This window comes from Cervus elaphus, chromosome 30 (genome assembly GCF_910594005.1).
Source record: "Cervus elaphus chromosome 30, mCerEla1.1, whole genome shotgun sequence".
NCBI classification, from domain to species: Eukaryota; Metazoa; Chordata; class Mammalia; order Artiodactyla; family Cervidae; genus Cervus; species Cervus elaphus.
Window position 1 is genome coordinate 19,327,466 of NC_057844.1, and position 20,659 is coordinate 19,348,124.

At 40.8% G+C, this 20,659-nt stretch overlaps 1 long non-coding RNA gene across 1 annotated transcript; it reads left to right on the plus strand.

Annotated features, from left to right (window-relative positions):
- Positions 1 to 654: 654 nt before the first annotated feature.
- Positions 655 to 20,347, plus strand: LOC122686642. Its single transcript, XR_006338873.1, has 3 exons — positions 655 to 667; positions 7,792 to 7,798; positions 20,241 to 20,347. It is a non-coding gene; the product is annotated as an uncharacterized LOC122686642 (long non-coding RNA).
- Positions 20,348 to 20,659: the final 312 nt, after the last annotated feature.

A 20,659-nucleotide genomic window follows, 5' to 3' on the forward strand; every position in this document is an offset into this window, starting at 1 on the left:
AAGTCTGTAACATTCTTTTCTTGTTCCATTTTTATCAGATTCTTATGTCAAGGGCTATCTCTGGAATTTTGGCCCTTGAAGTCCTGGCTGCCATGGTTGTTTTCTGGTATCTTCAAATAGCTGAGTTCTTTTAAAAATTGCTCTTCAGCTCTTATAATTGTGCTCAGGGGAGGGTTTGTCGTAAGCTGCTCAATGATAGCCACAAACAAAACTTTTGCCTTTTACAAATGTGATGAACCAACAGAACTTCAAACAAATTCCTAACCATTAGTTAACCTTTTGACCTCTTTCAGTTCCTGAAAAATTCTTTGGTTACTCAAAGTGTAGTTTTGACTTTCAGTGGCACTTAGTGCTCACATCTGTTAAAATAGAGTTGTAGGGGAATAAATGAAAATTAATTATAGACACAATATTCTGTCTCCATAAAGAAGAGGAAAAATCCAGTTTAGTTGAAAAATGTTAATGTGTCTGTCTTTGATATTCTTCAAGTGTTAATCAATTATTATAGTAAAAAGGCACCATAGCGCCCTCAATGATAAAACTGAAAAATTTCATTGAATAGAATAGGGGGGCCTAACTATTCATATCCTATAACAACTATCAGGAAGAGAAAGACTTTATCTGGGCAGCAAGATGAACAAATTATATTTATTAATTTTAAACAGATGTTAAATAAATTTCTTGGATTTGGCTAAGGAATATGGGATGCATCCTATAGTAATGAAATATATGGAAAGGTCAATCTGAAATAGAAATATCTACAAAGAGGAGGGTGAGATGAGAATAGAGAAGTTGAGATAGTTCCTTTTTTTTTTTAACTCCTACTATTTGCCAGATGCTTTGTGTGGGGCTCTGCCGGCATTCTCACTTAATCCCTGCAAACATGATATATTTTTGTTTTAAGATTTTCTTTGATGTGGACCATTTTTAAAGTCTTTATTAAATTTGTTACAATATTTATTCTGTTTTATGTTTTGGTTTTTTGGCCACCAGGCATGTGGGATCCTACAGGGATCAAACCCTCACACCCTGCATTGGAAGACAAAGTCTTAACCACTGGACCACCAGAGAAGTCCTCCATAATGAGGTATTTTTATTCCCACTTTATAAAAAAGGAAATTAAGCCTCAGTTAGAATAAACAACTTTTTCTAAAATCACAAAGACAGTAAGTGGGATTCAAATCAAGCTGTTTGACTCCAGAGGCATATACTTCCTTCTAAACCAGGCTGAGATTACACAGAAGACAAACCAGGTTTTCTTATCAGTAAAGATTAGATTCTCTATTAGTAAGCCCTGTAAAAGGGAATTATGGGAAGGAAGAGTTTAGTTATGTGTTCATAGTTTGTTGGGTAAGGATTTTATTTGGGATGTGTATTTTCTTTGTCTCTGGAGTTCTTGCTATATTCTCAAATAAAAACATTTCCTGTTTACTACTGACTGGGCTAACATCCAGTAACCAAGCAATATAAACAAATTCCAACATTTTTCTATCCAGTGTGGCGTTAGATTCTGTGTGTCTGTGACTGACCTGCTCAGTGGTCTAGGAAACAGTGCCAATTAAGGCCAGGTCATGGGTCAGATCTGTGTTTCCTAAATGTGTTTTATAGAACACACTATTACATGATAGGGATGGATATTATTCAGGAAAAATTAATTTTTTTAATTAGGGGTGGTTTATGGCCAAATATGTTCAATAAAATCTGGATTAAAGCAAGTTAAACAAATTTATTTCAGACTTTTCTACACCTGAAAACATTAATATATACTCTTTAGAGGTAGGTATAGTGTAAGTATTTTCAAAATTTATTTGGCTCCAAAACGCTGTATCTGAGGAGTACCTTCTAGAATGGTTGCTACAAGACCATAATTAGGGGAGGGAGGGGTTACATGTTTCATAGGCCAGTTAGTTTTGTAGCAACACACTACACCATTGGCCACAGGAGGAAGATATAAAAGTATTGTGTACTGGAAAATCTGCACAATCTAAAAGTTGAGAATTACATTTCATTCAGTGGGTTTACTGAGGACTTAAGCCCAGGAGACAGACTCTCAGATTGCTCTGAGGGACTGTTCGGAAAAGATCAGGGAGGAGGCCAGGATATATAGGAATTTTGCAAAAAACCAAACAAACAAAAAAGCAGGTAGTAGGAACATTAAAAGATTGCTGTCGATTAAAGAAAACCAGACCTCAAGTTAACGGATTTAGTGCTTGTCTGTGTGTGGGAAGATGCCAGAGTCTGGGCTTATTGACCTTGTTCCTTTGATAAGCACTTTAACTATCTAAGGCCAGTACCCTGCTTTTCTCCATCCTGAATCCCCTCAGGGTACATCTTTGGGGTTAGCTGCAGAGGCTGGTGGCTTGATGGCTATAAACATCCTTTGTTTACTGACATGGTAGGCGACATGCTTCATCCACAGTATAGACAAAGCGGCCCCATGGTCTGGGCCACCTGGTGAAGAGGTATAGATCCCATCACAAAAGGGGTAGAGAGCCTGAGTGACCTCCTGAAGGCATAGTGTAGAGGGGACTCCTGCATGGGAGTCTATTCTACATTCTAAGATTCTCTGTTTCTGTGAAAACAATAATTCCTTCTAGAAAAAAAAAAGTGGCAACTGATAACTATGTATATTAATTAGATAATGCTCTGCAGTCATAACAAAGAGATCCACAATACAAGGTTTAAATAAAACAGAAGTCTATTTCTTATGTAAAAGTCCCAAGGGGAGTACTTCCGGTTGCTAGGTTGGCTTGATTCTGAGAGATGCCTCAGTGTCCCAGGTTCCTTCCATCTCATTGCTCTGCTCCCGTGGGGCATTGGCCTCTTCTCCATGACTGCAGCTGACTCTCTGATAGGTGTGCTTTCCATTTAATGAAAGAGAGTCCTAGGCAAGCAATTTTCTTTCAATTAAGTTAAGCGGAAGTCACTAGCATCAAATTGTCCCCAAATTTACTGATTGAGGGACAATAGAATCTCATAGTCATGCTCGCTGCAAAGTTGGCTGGGTAATCCAGTCTCTAACTAGGCAGTTAGGTGACCAGTTAATAAGAAGGGAAGAAGAGATTTTTAGAAGGACAACTAAGACTCTGCCACACTGTAGTTGAGATAAACACTAGCTGGTAATCACTACCTGGGCATGACTCCACTTACTAATTAACAGCCAGTTCAGGCTGACCAAATCCTTCCAAGAAAAATATTGAGTTCCTGTCAGTGTGATACTCAAGTACTCCAATTTATGAAGCAAGGAATTTTTCAGAACAGCTCTGATTATCTGTCCAGGCTGAGGATCAGTGCAGAAAGGCTGAGCTTTAAGGGTCAGTAAACAATTCATAGCCCATTTCCTTGCAGGCTTGTTTCTTATTGTCCTTTAGTCTCCTTACCAAAATTTTTTTTTTTTTAATGTCTCAAGACAGGAGGAAAATTGGCACATCTTCTAGATTTTCAACAATTTCAGCAACCTACCACACTATGGGGACCAGCTCATGGGGTATGGTAAAAAATAAAATAAAGATAATAGTAATAAAGTCCCTTGGATAGGAAACCAATTGTCTTGTAAATATTTTTAATTTTTGGTTTATTATAATGTTTTGACATCTTTAGAAAACCTTTCTGGCTGGGGAGAGACTATGTCTCCCTGGGCTAGCTAATTTGTAGAGACGTAAAAAAGGACCCAGTCAGGAACATGCCCTTGTTATGCAAACTAACCAGTCCAGAGCCTTACTTCCTCTATTGGGCCCACAGGCCCCAGGAGGCAATATTCCTCTGCCTTAGTCATCCTAGAGCCAAGTTCCAGGCTTCTAGGGACCACCCCTAGAGCCCAAAGCCTGCAGAACTTACTCAAAGTAGCCAATCCTAAACTGTTGACCCCGCTCTGCCTTGCTTTTGCCAAGGAAATGCCAATAAAGTCTCTGGGCTAAAGCTTCCCCTCCCTCTTGCCTTCCACCTCTGGGCCACCCTGATGATTTCCCCATGTAGCCTTGCGTGCTGTGCTGTGCTCTCATGGACGTGTGAGTGTAACAAACTCTATTTTTTCCTGAGCCTTTCCGCTGTCACCTTTTCTGACCATACCTAACTGGACATTTCATAAAAGAATACAAAACAGCAGGTGAGAGGGGTTTACACAACCCATGCAGAGCCCCCAAAACAGTCTGCTGGTCTGCCTGCCTTGCATGTCACTTCATCCCTCCCTAAGGACCGCTGTCACTTGTCCCAGGATTTTCGGTTCTGCTCCTTTCCTTAAAATTATTCCCATGCAAGAGCGACACTCCCCTTTGCAAAGCCAATGTCACAACCAAGTCTGCAGAGTAGGTGGAGTCCATGTGGAACAATTTAGGGGATGAAATCCCCAAAATCACTTCTCTGACCACCTGCAGCAGGGGTTTCACCATCTTGCAATTACTAGGGATTTGGAACTCTCTGAGGTCTTTAAGAGACCCTTCTTAAAGTGAAAATACCTCAGGAGAGGAAAATATCACAGGTTAATTATCCTCAGATCTGGTCATTGGGACCACCTGGAGAGTTGGGTTTTTGTTTGGTTTGGTTTTTCCTTCTTTTTTTTCCCACCTACTAAGTAAGACGCTCTGGAGTAAGACCTAGACTTTTCTATTTTATTTTCAACTTTCTAGATAATTCTATGCCCAGGTTTTGGAACCAGGGACTTATGCCATCCTCAGTTAGTAATTCTGAGGATTCATCAACACCTGAGGGATGTTTTCAGAAATGATAGTCTGGGAAAGGGAAGAGTGAGAATGGAAGGCTCTGGAATTCCGTGGAAAGGCTTGAGAAACTAGCACGGCTCCTTCTCAGTCTCCTGTTTAGCCTTGACTCACAGTGGCTGTTTGCAAAACAGGACCCTTCCTTAGCAATTTCAGATCAGACACCTTACGGAAATGTCTGATCCCATTCTATTTATGCAGCTCCAGCTTCCCAGGTGGCTCAGGGGTAAGGAATCTGCCTGTAATGTAGGAGATGCAGAAGACATGGGTTTCTTCCCTGAGTTGGGAAGATCCCCTGGAGAAGGAAACAGCAACCCCCTCCAGTATCCTTGCATGGAAAATTCCATGGAGAGAGGAGCCTGGCAGTCTATAGTCCATGGGTTCACAAAAGAGTCAGACACGACTTAGCAATTAAACCAGCACAATTCTGTTTATATTTGCCAGGAAATATTAAGCAGCATTTTATTTTTATCTTTCTGTTTTCCCCTCATTTGTAAGATCAAATAGAGCAAGGGTGTTGGGGTTGGAATAATCTCCCAAAGACTGGGAAGAATCCATAAAAGGTTTAAACGACTCCATCCTCACTTGCAGCCAGGTCTATAGAACTTCTAGGAAAGGCGTTGGTTCCCTTTCCTGAGACTGAAAGAGAAAGACAAGCCACAGGATCCTGCAGTTTCCTCTGTCTGTGTGTGTCAGACCTTCAGATCAGGGGCCTCTTCCTTACATCTGACTCCATCTTTTCTGCTTGATATTCAAGTCTATTTTCTCTGGTTTTCTACCTTCTGGAGAAATGGAGAACAGCTGTTGGGGGACCTCCTGATCCCTGAAGGCTGAAGAATTCCCCCATTAACATTCTTTTTTTCAGACTAAATAACTCTGATTTCCATAACCTTTCTTAGGGTCTCATTTCTTATTCCTTTATTTTTATAGCTCTCTTTTGGATGTAGTTTCTTATAACAAGAAATGAATCAATGCCAAATATAACCAGAGAGTTCTTTCCCATATTTTCTGAGACGTTCTCCAATTAATATGGTCATCCCCATTTTTAAAACAACAGCTTTGCTGGCTATTGCTAATTTAGATTCAATTTGTGGTCCACATGTTCTTGGTTTATTGGGGAAAGCTACTTGGTGTAAAGAAAATAGCTCCAGGCTAGAAATGCAGGGGCTTATGTTTTAGACCAATTTTGTCACAATTAAACTGTATATCTCCTTTTTAACTTTTTAAAATGCATTTTTTTTGGCAACTGGAGAGGGCCCGTTCACAAGCACCAAGGACCTAGCACAGCCAAAAGCAAAAATAAAAACCAAAATAAAATACCTAAGTATTTGAAATCTATTCTTAACATACTTTTCTTTTTTAACTTGGTGCATTTGCTCTGTAATATAATATAATATAATATAATTACTAATAAACTTGGGTTTGTGTCTAGCTTCTTAAAAAAATGCATTTGACACTGTTACATCTACAAAGTGAATCAGATGAACTACTTGACCTTTAAATTCACTCCCACTATAAATTCTTATTCCTACTTCTTAAAATTTTGATTCACTTCAGATTTTTCAGTGAAGTAATCTAGACACCCACGGCACTTTATTTGTACATTTCTTAGAACTCTATCACTTTCTGCCTATAATATAATCTCTTTTTTAAAGATTTTTTTTAATGTGGATCATGTTTTAAAGTCTTTATTGAATTTGTCACAATATTGTTTTATGTTTTGGCCTTTTGACCATGAGGCACGTGGAATCTTAGCTCTGGGACCAGGAATCAAACCTGCACCCCCTTCATTGGAAGACAATGACTGCTCCTGACTACCACGGAAGTCCCTGTAATAGAATCTTTGTCTTGTACAATGCATGCCACAGCTTTCCTGCTGGGCCAAAAACTCCTTAAAGGCAGAGCCCAAGTAACTCCATGACTGGCTTTAGCACAGTACTTTACAATAAACATTTGTTGAATGAGTCTGTGTGTGAATATTTAATGTTCCTCTGGCAAGTCAAAAATAACAATTTGGGGAGCAGGCAAATTTGTCCTCTGTGCGCCTGTAGCTTTATTTCCGGATCCCTGTCCCTCCCCTCTGGTGAGAAGCATCCACCGTTTGTACTGGCCTCTTGTGGATAGTTTACTGCATGTTGCTGCATCAATGACAGGACTGATAACTATGGATAAACAAGATCGTTTTCCCCAGGAGGGACTCTGAGACTTTTAGGACTTTCAGTCAAAGAGAACAAAGACTCCACAGTGCTGGTCAGAAAGAAAGAAAAGCTAGGTTAGGAAATCAGAGAAAAGTTTGAGTTGAAAAAGAAGTATTTGAAGTAGAAGGAGAACAGATCCCCTGAGCAGCCCAAAACAAAGAGAATAAACTCTTCCCAAAGGTTGCAGGCAGAAGCATGATATTAGGGGACTTCCCTGGTGCTCCATTGGGTAAGACTCTGCAAACCCAGTGCAGCAGGCCCAGGTTCAATCCCTGGTCAGGAAACTAGATCATGCATGCTGCAACTAAGAGTTTACACACCACAACTAAAATCTGGCACAGCCAAATGAAAGAAAAAAGATATTTGGACTCAGGGAAATTAGGAGAATGGTCTCAAAAGCTAGACACTTACCGGCTCTGGGAACCCATGATTTCCTCACTTGTAAATACTTTGAACTTCTATTGACTCACTGGCTGGAGACAGCCTGTATTACAGCAGACCAGAAACCAGAAGGGCATGGAGTGAGTATTGTCATGATGACAACTTACAAATTGGAGTCGGGGGGTGGGGTGAGAGATCGGAGGGCTTCCAGACTGAAAGCACAACATTGGGGCCTCCAGCACTCTGGGGAACACACTGATAATGAGCTGTCTGCTGCCTCTGCCTCCATCCCAGGAGGTCAGCATTCAGTTCAATTCAGTTCAATCGCTCAGTCGTGTCCGACTCTTTGCGACCCCATGAATCGCAGCACGCCAGGCCTCCCTGTCCATCACCAACTCTTGGAGTTTACTCAAACTCATGTCCATCAAGGCAGTGATGCCATCCAACCATCTCATCCTCTGTCATCCCCTTCTCCTCCTGCCCCCAATCCCTCCCAGCATCAGGGTCTTTTCCAGTGAGTCAGCTCTTCGCATCAGGTGGCCAAAGTACTGGAGTTTCAGCTTCAGCATCAGTCCTTCCAGTGAACACCCAGGACTGATCTCCTTTAGGATGGACTGGTTGGATCTCCTTGCAGTCCAAGGGACTCTCAAGAGTCTTCTCCAACACCACAGTTCAAAAGCATCAATTCTTTGGTGCTCAGCTTTCTTCACAGTCCAACTCTCACATCCCTACATGACCACTGGAAAAACCATAGTCTTGATTAGATGGACCTTTGTTGGCAAAGTAATGTCTCTGCTTTTTAATATGCTTTCTAGGTTGGTCATAACTTTCCTTCCAAGGAGTAAGTGTCTTTTTATTTCATGGCTGCAGTCACCATCTGCAGTGATTTTGGAGCCCAAAAAAACAAAGTCTGACACTGCTTCCACTGTTTCCCCATCTATTTCCCATGAAGTGATGGGACCAGATGTCATGATCTTAGTTTTCTGAATGCTGAGCTTTAAGCCAACTTTTTCACTCTCCTCTTTCACTTTCATCAAGAGGCTTTTTAGTTACTCTTCACTCTCTGCCATAAGGGTGGTGTCATCTGCATATCTGAGGTTATTGATATTTCTCCAGGCAATCTTGATTCCAGCTTGTGCTTCTTCCAGCCCAGCGTTTCTCATGATGTACACTGCATAGAAGTTAAATAAGCATGGTGACAATATACAGCCTTGACGTACTCCTTTTCCTATTTGGAACCAGCCTGTTGTTCCATGTCCAGTTCAAACTGTTGCTTCCTAACCTGCATACAAGTTTCTCAAGAGGCAGGTCAGGTGGTCTGGTATTCCCATCTCTTGAAGAATTTTCCAGTTTATTGTGATCCACACAGTCAAAGGCTTTGGCATAGTCAATAAGCAGAAATAGATGTTTTTCTGGAACTCTCTTGCTTTTTCAATGATCCAGCAGATGTTGGCAATTTGACCTCTGGTTCCTCTGCCTTTTCTAAAACCAGCTTGAACATCTGGAAATTCACGATTCATGTATTGCTGAAGCCTGGCTTGGAGAATTTTGAGCGTTACTTTACTACCGTGTGAGATGAATGCAATTGTGCAGTAGTTTGAGCATTCTTTGGGGTTGTCTTCCTTTGGGATTGGAATGAAAACTGACCGTTTCCAGTCCTGTGGCCACTGCTGAGTTTTCCAAATTTGTTCGCATATTGCATGCAGCACTTTCACAGCCTCATCTTTCAGGATTTGAAATAGCCCAACTGGAATTCCATCACCTCTACTAGCTTCGTTTGTAGTGATGCTTCCTAAGGCCCACTTGCCTTCACATTCCAGGATGTCTGGCTCTAGGTGAGTGATCACACCATCGTGATTATCTGGGTCGTAAAGATCTTTTTTGTGCAGTTCTTCTGTGTATTCTTGCCACCTCTTCTTAATATCGTCTGCTTCTGTTAGGTCCATACCATTTCTGTCCTTTATCTGCTACTGACCATTCTTTATGCTCTTTTCTTGGAAGAAATTGGGTAGACCTAATAAAAGACAGATTGCAATTTATTTTTAATCTTTCTTAGGTCTTTGACTCAGTGGAATAGAATCCAGTGTGGGTGAAGCAAAGTGAAGTCGTTCAGTCATGTCCGACTCTTTGCGACCCCATGGCCTGTAGCCTACCAGGCTTCTCCGTCCATGGGATTTTCCAGGCAAGAATACTGGAGAGGGTTACCATTTCCAGTGTGGGTGACAGTACCAGAATTCGAGAGATACCACAGACATTGACATTCACACAGAGGTTGCCACCCAGTACTTTCTATAAGCCAGAGACTCAGGGGTGACCTGAATCTCTTTGGCCAATTTTATTGGCCAAACCAATAAAATTTTGTGTGTAAACCAGTGCTTTGTGACAACCTAGAGGGCTAGGATCAGGAGGGAGGTTTAAGAGAAAGGAGACAAGTATATACCGATGATGATTTGTGTTGATGTATGACAGAAACCATCACAATATTGTAAAGTGATTATCCTCCAATTAAAAATAAAATTAAAAAAATTTGTGTGTAGAATGAAGATATGTTCTGAGCACCAGAGTCACTCTCCACTCCCCATCCCCCTTGTTTTCAGCTCATATTGAAATAATTTGATATATACAAGCAACTCCTGAAGCTCAATTCCAGAAAAATAAATGACCCAATCAAAAAATGGGCCAAAGAACTAAACAGACATTTCTCCAAAGAAGACATACAGATGGCTAACAAACACATGAAAAGGTGCTCAACATCACTCATTATTAGAGAAATGCAAATCAAAACCACAATGAGGTACCATTACACGCCAGTCAGGATGGCTGCTATCCAAAAGACTACAAGCAATAAATGCTGGAGAGGGTGTGGAGAAAAGGGAACCCTCTTACACTGTTGGTGGGAATGCAAACTAGTACAGCCACTATGGAAAACAGTGTGGAGATTCCTTAAAAAACTGGAAATAGAACTGCCATATGACCCAGCAATCCCACTTTTGGGCATACACACTGAGGAAACCAGATCTGAAAGAGACACGTGCACCCCAATGTTCATTGCAGCACTGTTTATAATAGCCAGGACATGGAAGCAACCTAGATGCCCATCAGCAGATGAATGGATAAGGAAGCTGTGGTACATATACACCATGGAATATTACTCAGCTGTCAAAAAGAATTCATTTGAATCAGTCCTAATGAGATGGATGAAACTGGAGCCCATTATACAGAGTGAAGTAAGCCAGAAAGATAAAGAACATTACAGCATACTAACACATATATATGGAATTTAGAAAGATGGTAATGATAACCCTATATGCAAAACAGAAAAAGAGACACAGAAATACAGAACAGACTTTTGAACTCTGTGGGAGAATGTGAGGGTGGGATGTTTCAAAAGAACAGCATGTATACTATCTATGGTGAAACAGATCACCAGCCCAGGTGGGATGCATGAGACAAGTGCTCGGGCCTGGTGCACTGGGAAGACCCAGAGGAGTCGGGTGAAGAGGGAGGTGGGAGGGGGGATCGGGATGGGGAATAAGTGTAAATCTATGGCTGATTCATATCAATGTATGACAAAACCCACTGAAATGTTGTGAAGTAATTAGCCTCCAACTAATAAAAAAATTAAAAAAAAATAAAAAAATTAAAAAAAAAAAAAAAGAAAAAAAAGAAATAATTTGATGGTGTTTCCGCTGAGCTTGAGGCCAAGGACTCTAAAGAACAGTACAAGAAGCACCCTCTTATCTGAAGATGATACAATTTTATTAACACAGGCTAGAAATGACCTTCCAAGAAAATTGTCCTTGTCATTTGGTAACTTCCAGAAAGAATGGTCACAAATGAACTGTTCTAAGATCAAGGGCACCATTTCTAGGAATCATCTCTTAGCTTCCTCCAGATGTATTAGCTAGTTCTACAGAGTCAATGAAGCATCTTGTTCTAAGTATGGTCTCTGGGGTTACTCTACTGGAGTTTGAAATCTGGTTCTACCTCATAGTCATTGGATGACATTTATTTAATAGCTCTTGGCCTCAGTTTGTTCATTTGTAAATTGAGAATATAATAATAATGATTCATATCTCATAAGGTTGTTGTCAAGATTGAAGGTATTTATACATAAAATGTTTAAAACAGTGCTCAAGAAATATTGCTTAATTGCTTCAGTTGTGTCTGACTCTGCGACCCCACAGACCATAGCCTGCAGGCTCTTCTGTCCATGGGCTTTTCCTGGCAAGAATACTGAGCAGGTTGCCATTTCCTTCTCCAGGGGATCTACCCAACCCAGAGATCAAACCTGAGTCTCCTGCGTCTCTTGCACTGCAGATGGATTCTTAACTTCTGAGCCACCAGGGAAGCCCCCCAAAATATTAACCATCTACATATGGACCACATCCTGTCAACCAGATGATATCATCTGTTAACACACAGTTGCTCACCTCTAGAGAAACTAAAAAAGCCCGATGACTCAAAGCAAAGGATTCTGTAGGTTTTATTACTGTGTAGCTTTTGTTTGGCAATTTTGGTTGCTGCTATTGTGTGGTTCAGATGTTTAATAGTATATTTGGTTATGTCTACTTTAAAATAATTCTCAAATTAGAGTTATTGCAGCAGTGCTCAATGGTGTAAAACTTGGGAATCTCTCTCACCTATATGTCTGTGAGGTAGTGAACTTTCAAAATAACATCCCGAGGACACTCTTGGCCCAGCCGTCCCTTGGCTCAACTCAAAGTGACAGTGGGGGTGGTTTCTAGTTAGGCATGGCCCTTGTTTGGTTCCTAAATTTTTGTAACAGTCTATCAGTGCTAGCTCCAGATTGACTGATTTTTAAAATGTATGGTTTTGAATTAGACTTGTAATGTTGGAGAGTTGCATTCCAGATAGTCGTCATAGGGTTTGATTTCTAGTATATTACTGCAAGTTATAAAGATATCAAAAGCCTTGCTGAGAAAAATAATATTCATGGAGGATTGTGTGTCTTTCCATTCTCTTAGGTCAGTGGTTTCCCAGATTTTTATATTTTCACTGGCTAGTTAAAAAAAAAAAATTTTAATGCTGTTTACTGACATAGGGTGCTAACTTATTTTTACCAAGTAAGGATATAACAAAAGGACAGTCTTTTTTTTTTTTTTTTTAAGGACAGTATTTTAAACTGAAGTCTTATGGAAAGTTAGTGTTATGGAAAATTCACTAGTGACTGCACTGTTTTTTTAATTTTCATCATGAACCCATGGAACTTTCATCACTGCCTGCCAGACTGGCACTTGAGAACAGCTAGATAATTTATAACTTATCCCTGGATGAAACCAGATCACTAGTGACTTTACACCTGGGATGTATCATGGCAGGTACCTGAAAAGTACTTCTACTGAATTGCACTTTGATATAATCCTCTTGGCTAAGTGAAGAGTATGATCAAAAGGGGTCCTTTGAAGTCAGTCACTTCATTTAGTCCAAAGATGTTGCAAAGACATAATTGTTTACATTATCCAGAGTTTTCTCTTGGAAGACCTACTGAAGAAATCTTACTCTGGCCTTAACAACCAAAGGACTTGGACTTATCTAAGCAACAGATTAACTCTTTATCTTTTATGTTATATGACTCCCTTTAGCCCCCTTCACACATTCTCCTAGAAGTTTTTAACTCAATTGTATAACACACCTCTGGAAGCATATAGCTTTCAGGAAATCTAATTTGCACATTTGCCTTGCTCCTGGTTCCATCCTCTTCTACCATCATTTTCCCTTTGCTTCACTTTTTTTTTCAATCCCTCTGGCCTTGCTACACTACTTATTTCTTTGAAAGCCATCTTAAATCCTTTCCAGAGCTAGTTGGGAGGTACTTAAGTACATAAATTAGTGAACAGAGGCCCACCTGTGTCTTAGATAGGGCTTCATGAGGACTTCTAGCTGCCAGGGGACCATATTTAGAACTTGTCTGCACAGATTTATCAGGGGTGATTGGACAGAAAATCTGCCCATAAAGCCCATTAAGATGCTGACAGGTGATACTAACCTGATTGCTGTCCTGCTCCATATTTTAACAGGAGCTATCAAGGCCTTAGGGGCTTCCCTGGCGGCACACTGCTAAAGAATCAGCCTGCCAATGCAAGAGACGCGGGCTCAGTCCCTGGGTTAGGAAGATCCCTGGAGGAGGAAATCTCCAAAATCCCCTAGAGAGGAAAGCCACTCCAGTATTCTTGCCTGGGAAATCTCATGGACAGAGGAGTCTGGTGGGCTACAGTCCATGGGGTCACAAAGAGTCAGACACAAATTATCACCTGAGTATGCATGCAAGCATCAAGGCCTCACCTTATGTAAATGAGGTAGGAGTTTCAAGCACTGTAGAAAAGCCAATAGGAAGATGCTTGGGGGAAACGGCCCTTAAATTAGTCTTTGTCCAATCACAGATCTCAGCCTACTACAGGGTTATAAGGTTAGAGTTATGACTAACTTTTTTATCAGGATGAACTTTTTGGCCAACCCAATATTTTTTTTAAATATTTAAGTTCTATGGAAAATTAGTTTTATGGAACATAAATAGAACCAACCAACAGAGTGTATGTGTATGTATATGCATATGCATTTGGAGAGAGAGAGAAAGCAAGCTGAGGGGCAAGGGAAGAGGAAGTCAGAGAGAGAGAGAGAGAGAGAAGAGGAGAGATTATTTTAAAGAATTGGCTCACAAGATTGTGGAGGCTTGGTAGGTTCAAAAGTTGCAGAACAGGCTAGCAGGCTGGAGACTCAGAGAAGAACTGATGTTGCAGTTTGAGTCCAAAGGCAGAATTTTCTCTTCCTCAGGGAAAGTCATTCTTCACTTAAGACTTTCAACTGATTAAATGAGGCTCACCCACATTGCAGGGAGCAATCTGCTTTACTCCAAGCAGATTTAAATGTTAAATGTCCACTGATTTAAATGTTAATGTCCTTCATAAAAACATCTTCACAAAAATACCAAAAATACTGTTTGACCAAATATCTGGACATGTGGCCTGGCCAAGTTAACAAGTAAAATCAACTATCACATGCACCTTAGTTTAGATTCACACAGATGAAGGAAAATAGTGGTTTTTGCCTAAACTACACAAGTTACTGTGGCTGTAAAGACCAGATTCTAAAAGACTGAGCCAGTGGTGTGATGGAGCCAGCTCCTATTGGCTCTTGATTGCTGACTGTGCCAGCAATCAAGTGATGTCAAGTCAATGACATCACTTTGGTAGCATGAAATCATCCATGGGCAAAAGACTCTATGAACTGGGAGGAGAGCAGGGAGGTGGGAAGCAGGGAGCCAGACAACTGACCTACCATCATGGCACTGGATGTGTCAGCTTTATAATATGTGTTAATGAGCCTATTATTTGGCATAACAGGAATGCTAACAAGTCCAAAAATGGGGTATTTATAATTCTAAAAATAAAAATTAAGCCCAAATACTTTCAAAACATCCATTGGCTTCTCTTAGTAACACTTTCAAACTGGCAGAACAAACAGTAACTAATACTGTCAGCTGATAGTGGCTCATTATGCTAACTGTGGTGATACTTTATGTGAATTGATCCATATGGAGAGAGCACATTTATTATTATTCAGTTTGCTTAAAAAACAATTGTTGCATTACTATAGGAACACAACTGGCAAAATCGAACCTATGGGGAAGTGTATAATGACCATACAATCAGTTTCTTCAACAGATATTCTGAGAGAGAGAGAGAGAAACCTAAAGATTAGAGCAGCACTTCCAAACTTTGTATCAGAATCACCTAGAAGGCAGCTTTCAGTGTCCCACCTTCAACGTTTCTGACTCAGTTCAGTTCGGTTCAGTTCAGTTGCTCAGTCATGTCCGACTCTCTGCGACCCCATGCACTGCAGCATGCCAGGCCTCCCTGTCCATCACCAACTCCCGGAGTCTACCCAAACCCATGTCCATAGAGTCAGTGATGCCATCCAACCATCTCATCCTCTATCATCCCCTTCTCCTCCTGCCCTCAATCCCTCCCAGCATCAGGGTCTTTTCCAATGAGTCAGCTCTTCACATCAGGTGGTCAAAGTATAGGAGTTTCAGCTTCAGCATCAGTCCTTCCAATGAAAATCCAGGACTGATCTCCTTTAGGATGGACTGGTTGGATCTCCTGGCAGTCCAAGGGACTCTCAAGAGTCCTCTCCAACACCACAGTTCAAAAGCATCCATTCTTTGGTGCTCAGCATTCTTCACAGTCCAACTCTCACATCCATACATGACTACTGGAAAAACCATAGCCTTGACTAGACAGACCTTTGTTGGAAAAGCAACGCTTTTTAATATGCTGTCTAGCTTGGTCATAACTTTCCTTCCAAGGAGTAAGCGTCTTTTAATTTCATGGCTGCAGTCACCATCTGCAGTGATTTTGGAGCCCAAAAAAACAAAGTCTGACACTGCTTCCACTGTTTCCCCATCTATTTCCCATGAAGTGATGGGACCAGATGCCATGATCTTAGTTTTCTGAATGTTGAGCTTTAAGCCAACTTTTTCACTCTCCTCTTTCACTTTCATCAAGAGGCTTTTTAGTTACTCTTCACTCTCTGCCATAAGGGTGGTGTCATCTGCATATCTGAGGTTATTGATATTTCTCTGGGCAATCTTGAGGCCAGCTTGTGCTTCTTCCAGCCCAGCGTTTCTCATGATGTACTCTGCTTATAAGTTAAATAAGCAGGGTGACAATATACAGCCTTGAAGTACTCCTTTTCCTATTTGGAACCAGTCTGTTGTTCCATGTCCAGTTCTAACTGTTTCTCAAGAGGCAGGTCAGGTGGTCTGGTATTCCCATCTCTTGAAGAATTTTCCGCAGTTTATTGTGATCCACACAGTCAAAGGCTTTGGCGTAGTCAATAAAGCAGAAATAGGTATTTTTCTGGAACTCTCTTGCTTTTTCGATGATCCAGTGGATGTTGGCAATTTGACCTCTGGTTCCTCTGCCTTTTCTAAAACCAGCTTGAACATCTGGAATTTCATGGTTCACATATTGCTGAAGCCTGGCTTGGAGAATTTTGACCATTACTTTACTAGCATGTGAGAAGAGTGCAATTGTGTGGTAGTTTGAGCATTCTTTGGGATTGCCTTTCTTAGGGATTGGAGTGAAAACTGAGCTTTTCCAGTCCTGTGGCCACTGCTGAGTTTTCCAAATTTGCTGGCATATTACGTGCAGCACTTTCACAGCATCATCTTTCAGGATTTGAAATAGCCCAACTGGAATTCCATCACCTCTACTAGCTTCGTTCGTAGTGATGCTTCCTAAGGCCCACTTGACTTCACATTCCAGGATGTCTGGCTCTAGGTGAGTGATCACACCATCGTGATTATCTGAGTCATGAAGATCTTTTTTGTACAGTTCTTCTGTGTATTCTTGCCACCTCTTCTTAATATCTTCTGCTTCTGTTAGATCCATATCATTTCTGCCCTTTACTGAGCCCATCTTTGCATGAAATTTTCCCTTGGTATCTCTAATTTTCTTGAGATCTCTAGTCTTTCCCATTCTGTTGTTTTCCTCTATTTCTTTACATTGATCACTGAGGAAGACTTTCTTATCTCTCCTTGCTATTCTTTGAAATTCTGCATTCAGATGGGAATATCTTTCCTTTTCTCCTTTGCTTTTCACTTCCCTTCATTTCTTTTCTTTCTTTCTTTTTTTTTTTTCATTTATTTTTATTAGTTGGAGGCTAATTACAACTTCCCTTCTTTTCACAGCTATTTGTAAGGCCTCCTCAGACGGCCATTTTGCTTTTTTCCATTTTTTTTCCTTGGGGATGGTCTTGATCCCTGTCTCCTGTACAATGTCATGAACCTCCACCCATAGTTCATCAGTCCCTCTGTCTATCAGATCTAGTCCCTTAAATCTATTTCTCACTTCCACTGTATAGTCATAAGGGATTTGATTTAGGTCATACCTGAATGGTCTAGTGGTTTTACTACTGACAATTTGCTAACATTAATCAATTGTTCTCTTCTTTAGGCATGATAATTATATTCTGATTGTGCTTTTATTAAAAAGTACTTACATTTTAGATATATACTAAAGCACTAGAGTTGAATTGATATGATGTGTGGGATTTACTGCAGAACAATCTACAGAGTGGTAGCTAATGCCAGAGAAACTGCATTTCTAAGAAGATCCTACCTGGTACTAATGATGCTTGTCTGGGATCCACACTTTGGGAACCACTGGATTAGTGACTTAGGAGACCAATTTACAGATTACAATATATGGACCTTACATGCATGCATGCTCGGTCACTTCAGTTATCTGACTCATTGCAACCCAATGGACAGGCTCCTCTGTCCATGGGATTCTCCAGGCAAGAATAGTGGAGTGGTTGCCATGCCCTCCTCCAGGGGATCCTCCGGACCCAGGGATCAAACCTGTGTCTCTTATGTCTCCTGTATTGGCAGTTGGGTTCTTTACCACTAGCACCACCTTATTTGGACCCTAAACAAGCTGTGGAAAAGTTTAGATAATTCGAAAAATATGACTACTATTTGCTAACATTAATCAATTATTCTCTTCTTTAGGCATGATAATTATATTCTGATTGTGCTTTTATTAAAAAGTTCTTACATTTTAGAGATATATACTAAAGCACTTGAGTTGAACTGATATGATCTGTGGGATTTACTGCAGAACAATCTACAGAGTGGTAGTGAGTAGCAGGAACACTGGAGAAAAAAACAAAATTGGCCAGAGTGAATAACTGTTGATTATGGGTGATGGGTAATTGTTATTGCATGTTTTTCTCTCTGCTTTTGTGTATTCCATTGTAAAAAGAAAGAAGTGGACATGAATCCTTTTCAAAGTCCCTTTCACTTCTCCAGACATGTCATCTTTATTTTTTAATTACTTTTCATCATAAAAAGGGCTTCCCAGGTGGCTCTAGTGGTAAAGATCCTGCTTACCAAAGCAGGAGACATAAGAGGCAAGGGTTTGATCCCTGGGTCGGGAAGATCCCCTGGAGGAGGGCATGGCAACCCACTCCAGTATTCTTGCCTGGAGAATCCCATGGACAGAGGAGCCTGGTGGGCTACGGTCCAAAGGGTCGCAAAGAGTCGGACACGACTGAAACAACTGAGCGCACACACATTATAAAAACCAAGGCAGAGATGTCATTCATAAAAAGGGCAAAACTTAGAAAAGCAAACAACCCAATCAAAAAGTGGGAAAAGGGCCTGAAGAGACATTTCTCCAAAGAAGACATACAGATGGCTAACAAGCACCTGAAAAGATGCTAAACATCACTTGCTATTAAAGAAATGCAAATCAAAACTACAATGAGATACCGCCTCACATCAGTCAGAATGGCCATCATCAAAAAGTCTACAAGCAATAAATGTGGAAGAGGGTGTGGAGAAAAGGGAACACTCTTGCATTGCTGGTGGAAATATAAACTGATACAGCCACTATGGAAGATGGTATGGAAATTCCTTAAAAAGCTAGGAACAAAACAACCATGTGACCCAGCAATCCCAGTCCTAGGCATATACCCCGAGGAAACCAAAATTGAAAAAGACACATGTATCCCAGTGTTCATTGCAGCACTATTTACAATAGCTGGAACATGGAAGCAACCTAGATGTCCATCGACAGATGAATGGATAAAGAAACTGCGGTACATCTACACAATGGAATATTGCTCCACCATGAAAAGGAACACATTTGAGTCAGCTCTAATGAGGTGGATGAACTATTATACAGAGTGAAGTAAGTCAGAAAGAGAAATATAAATACCATATACTGACTCATGTATATGGAATCTAAAAAGATGGCACTGATGGATTCATTTTCAGGGCAGCAATGGAGAAACAGACATAGAGAACAGACCTATGGACATGCGGGGAGGAGAGGCAGGAGAAGGGGAGAGAATAACATGGAAATTTACATCACCATATGTAAAGTAGATAGCCCATGAGAATTTTCTGTATGACTCAGGGAATTCAAACTGGGGCTCTGTGACCGGCTGAGGGTGGGGTGGGGAGGGAGAAGGGAGGGAGGTTCAGGAGGGAGGGGACATGGGTGGACCTATGGCTGACACTTGCTGATGTATGACAGAAAACCACAAAACTCTGTAAAGCAATTATCCTTCAATTAAAAAATTAAAAAGCAAAAGAGCAAAACTTTCCTTCGTTATTTTTTAATCAGAAAAAGCAATAAATGCAAACACCTCCTGTTATAACTCAGAGTCAAGGATGATAAATGATTACAGCACTTCCATCTGTCAGGATGCACATGGGGCATCCTCTGCCCGGTGTAGACTCTACCCTCTCTACTCCTCACTTCTCCCCTTTTCACAGCAAACCTGCCCTACTTACTCCATGATGACACCCAGGAGCCGCACTGAGCCAGGAGGCTGCTTCCCAACAATTTGCCAAGACTGGGAGTGAGAGGGACCCAAAGACTGATGCTCCTTCCTGCTGTGACATCACAGCTGGGATCTGACTAGGTACAATACCCACAAATTTTATTGCAAATAGAAAAAAAAAAAGGAACAGAAAGACATGGTAAGAAGAAATTTGATTTAAATAGACCAGGGTTTTTCTTTGTATGAGTGTGTTTCCTTCTTCCCCAGAGGTAAGCACTGACCACAGCATTTTAGAACTGGAAGAAACTCTTAGAATATCTACAGTCCATACTCTTCATTTCATAAAGGAAGAAATTGATACCCAGAGAAGGCAAATGATTTGGCTAGCATGAAAAAACTAGTTACTGGCAGAACCTTTCCTGCATTTTCAAAGCTTTTTGGTTAAATGAAAAGAAAAATAGGAAGGAGAAAATGAAGAGTAAACTCCTGGAGTACTTGTATTCCAGCACTTGTCCATGAATTGAATTTTTAAAATGAAATTCTAGGTACCTGTTAATTTTTTGTTCTACAATTGGGAATAGAGTTGAGAGTATAGTCTATCAATGAACTCAGTTGAAAGCATTTGCAGGACTCCCCTGGGGGTCCAGTGGCTAAGACTCCACACTCCCAATGCAGGGGGCCTGGGTTCAATCCCTGGCTGGAGAACTGATCCCAAATGCTATAACTAAAGATCCCCTGTGCTGCAACTAAGACCTGGTGCAGCCAAATAAATAAATACTTTTTTTAAAAAAAAGAAAGAAAACACTTGGTAATTTAAGAGTTAAAGAGGGAACCAGACACTCCTGGATTGCTGTTGCTCCTGGGATACAGTGCTGAAAATAACAGCACCTGTAATACTTTTCAGCCAGTAAAAACAATTACTAACAGTTTGGAGCACTCTGCACATTTTGGAGCCTCTAAATGTGTATTGCTGCCTGCCACAATGTTCCCACAACTCAGCAAGGTAAATTCTACTGTCCTCACTGGGTAGATGTGGAAACAGAGGTT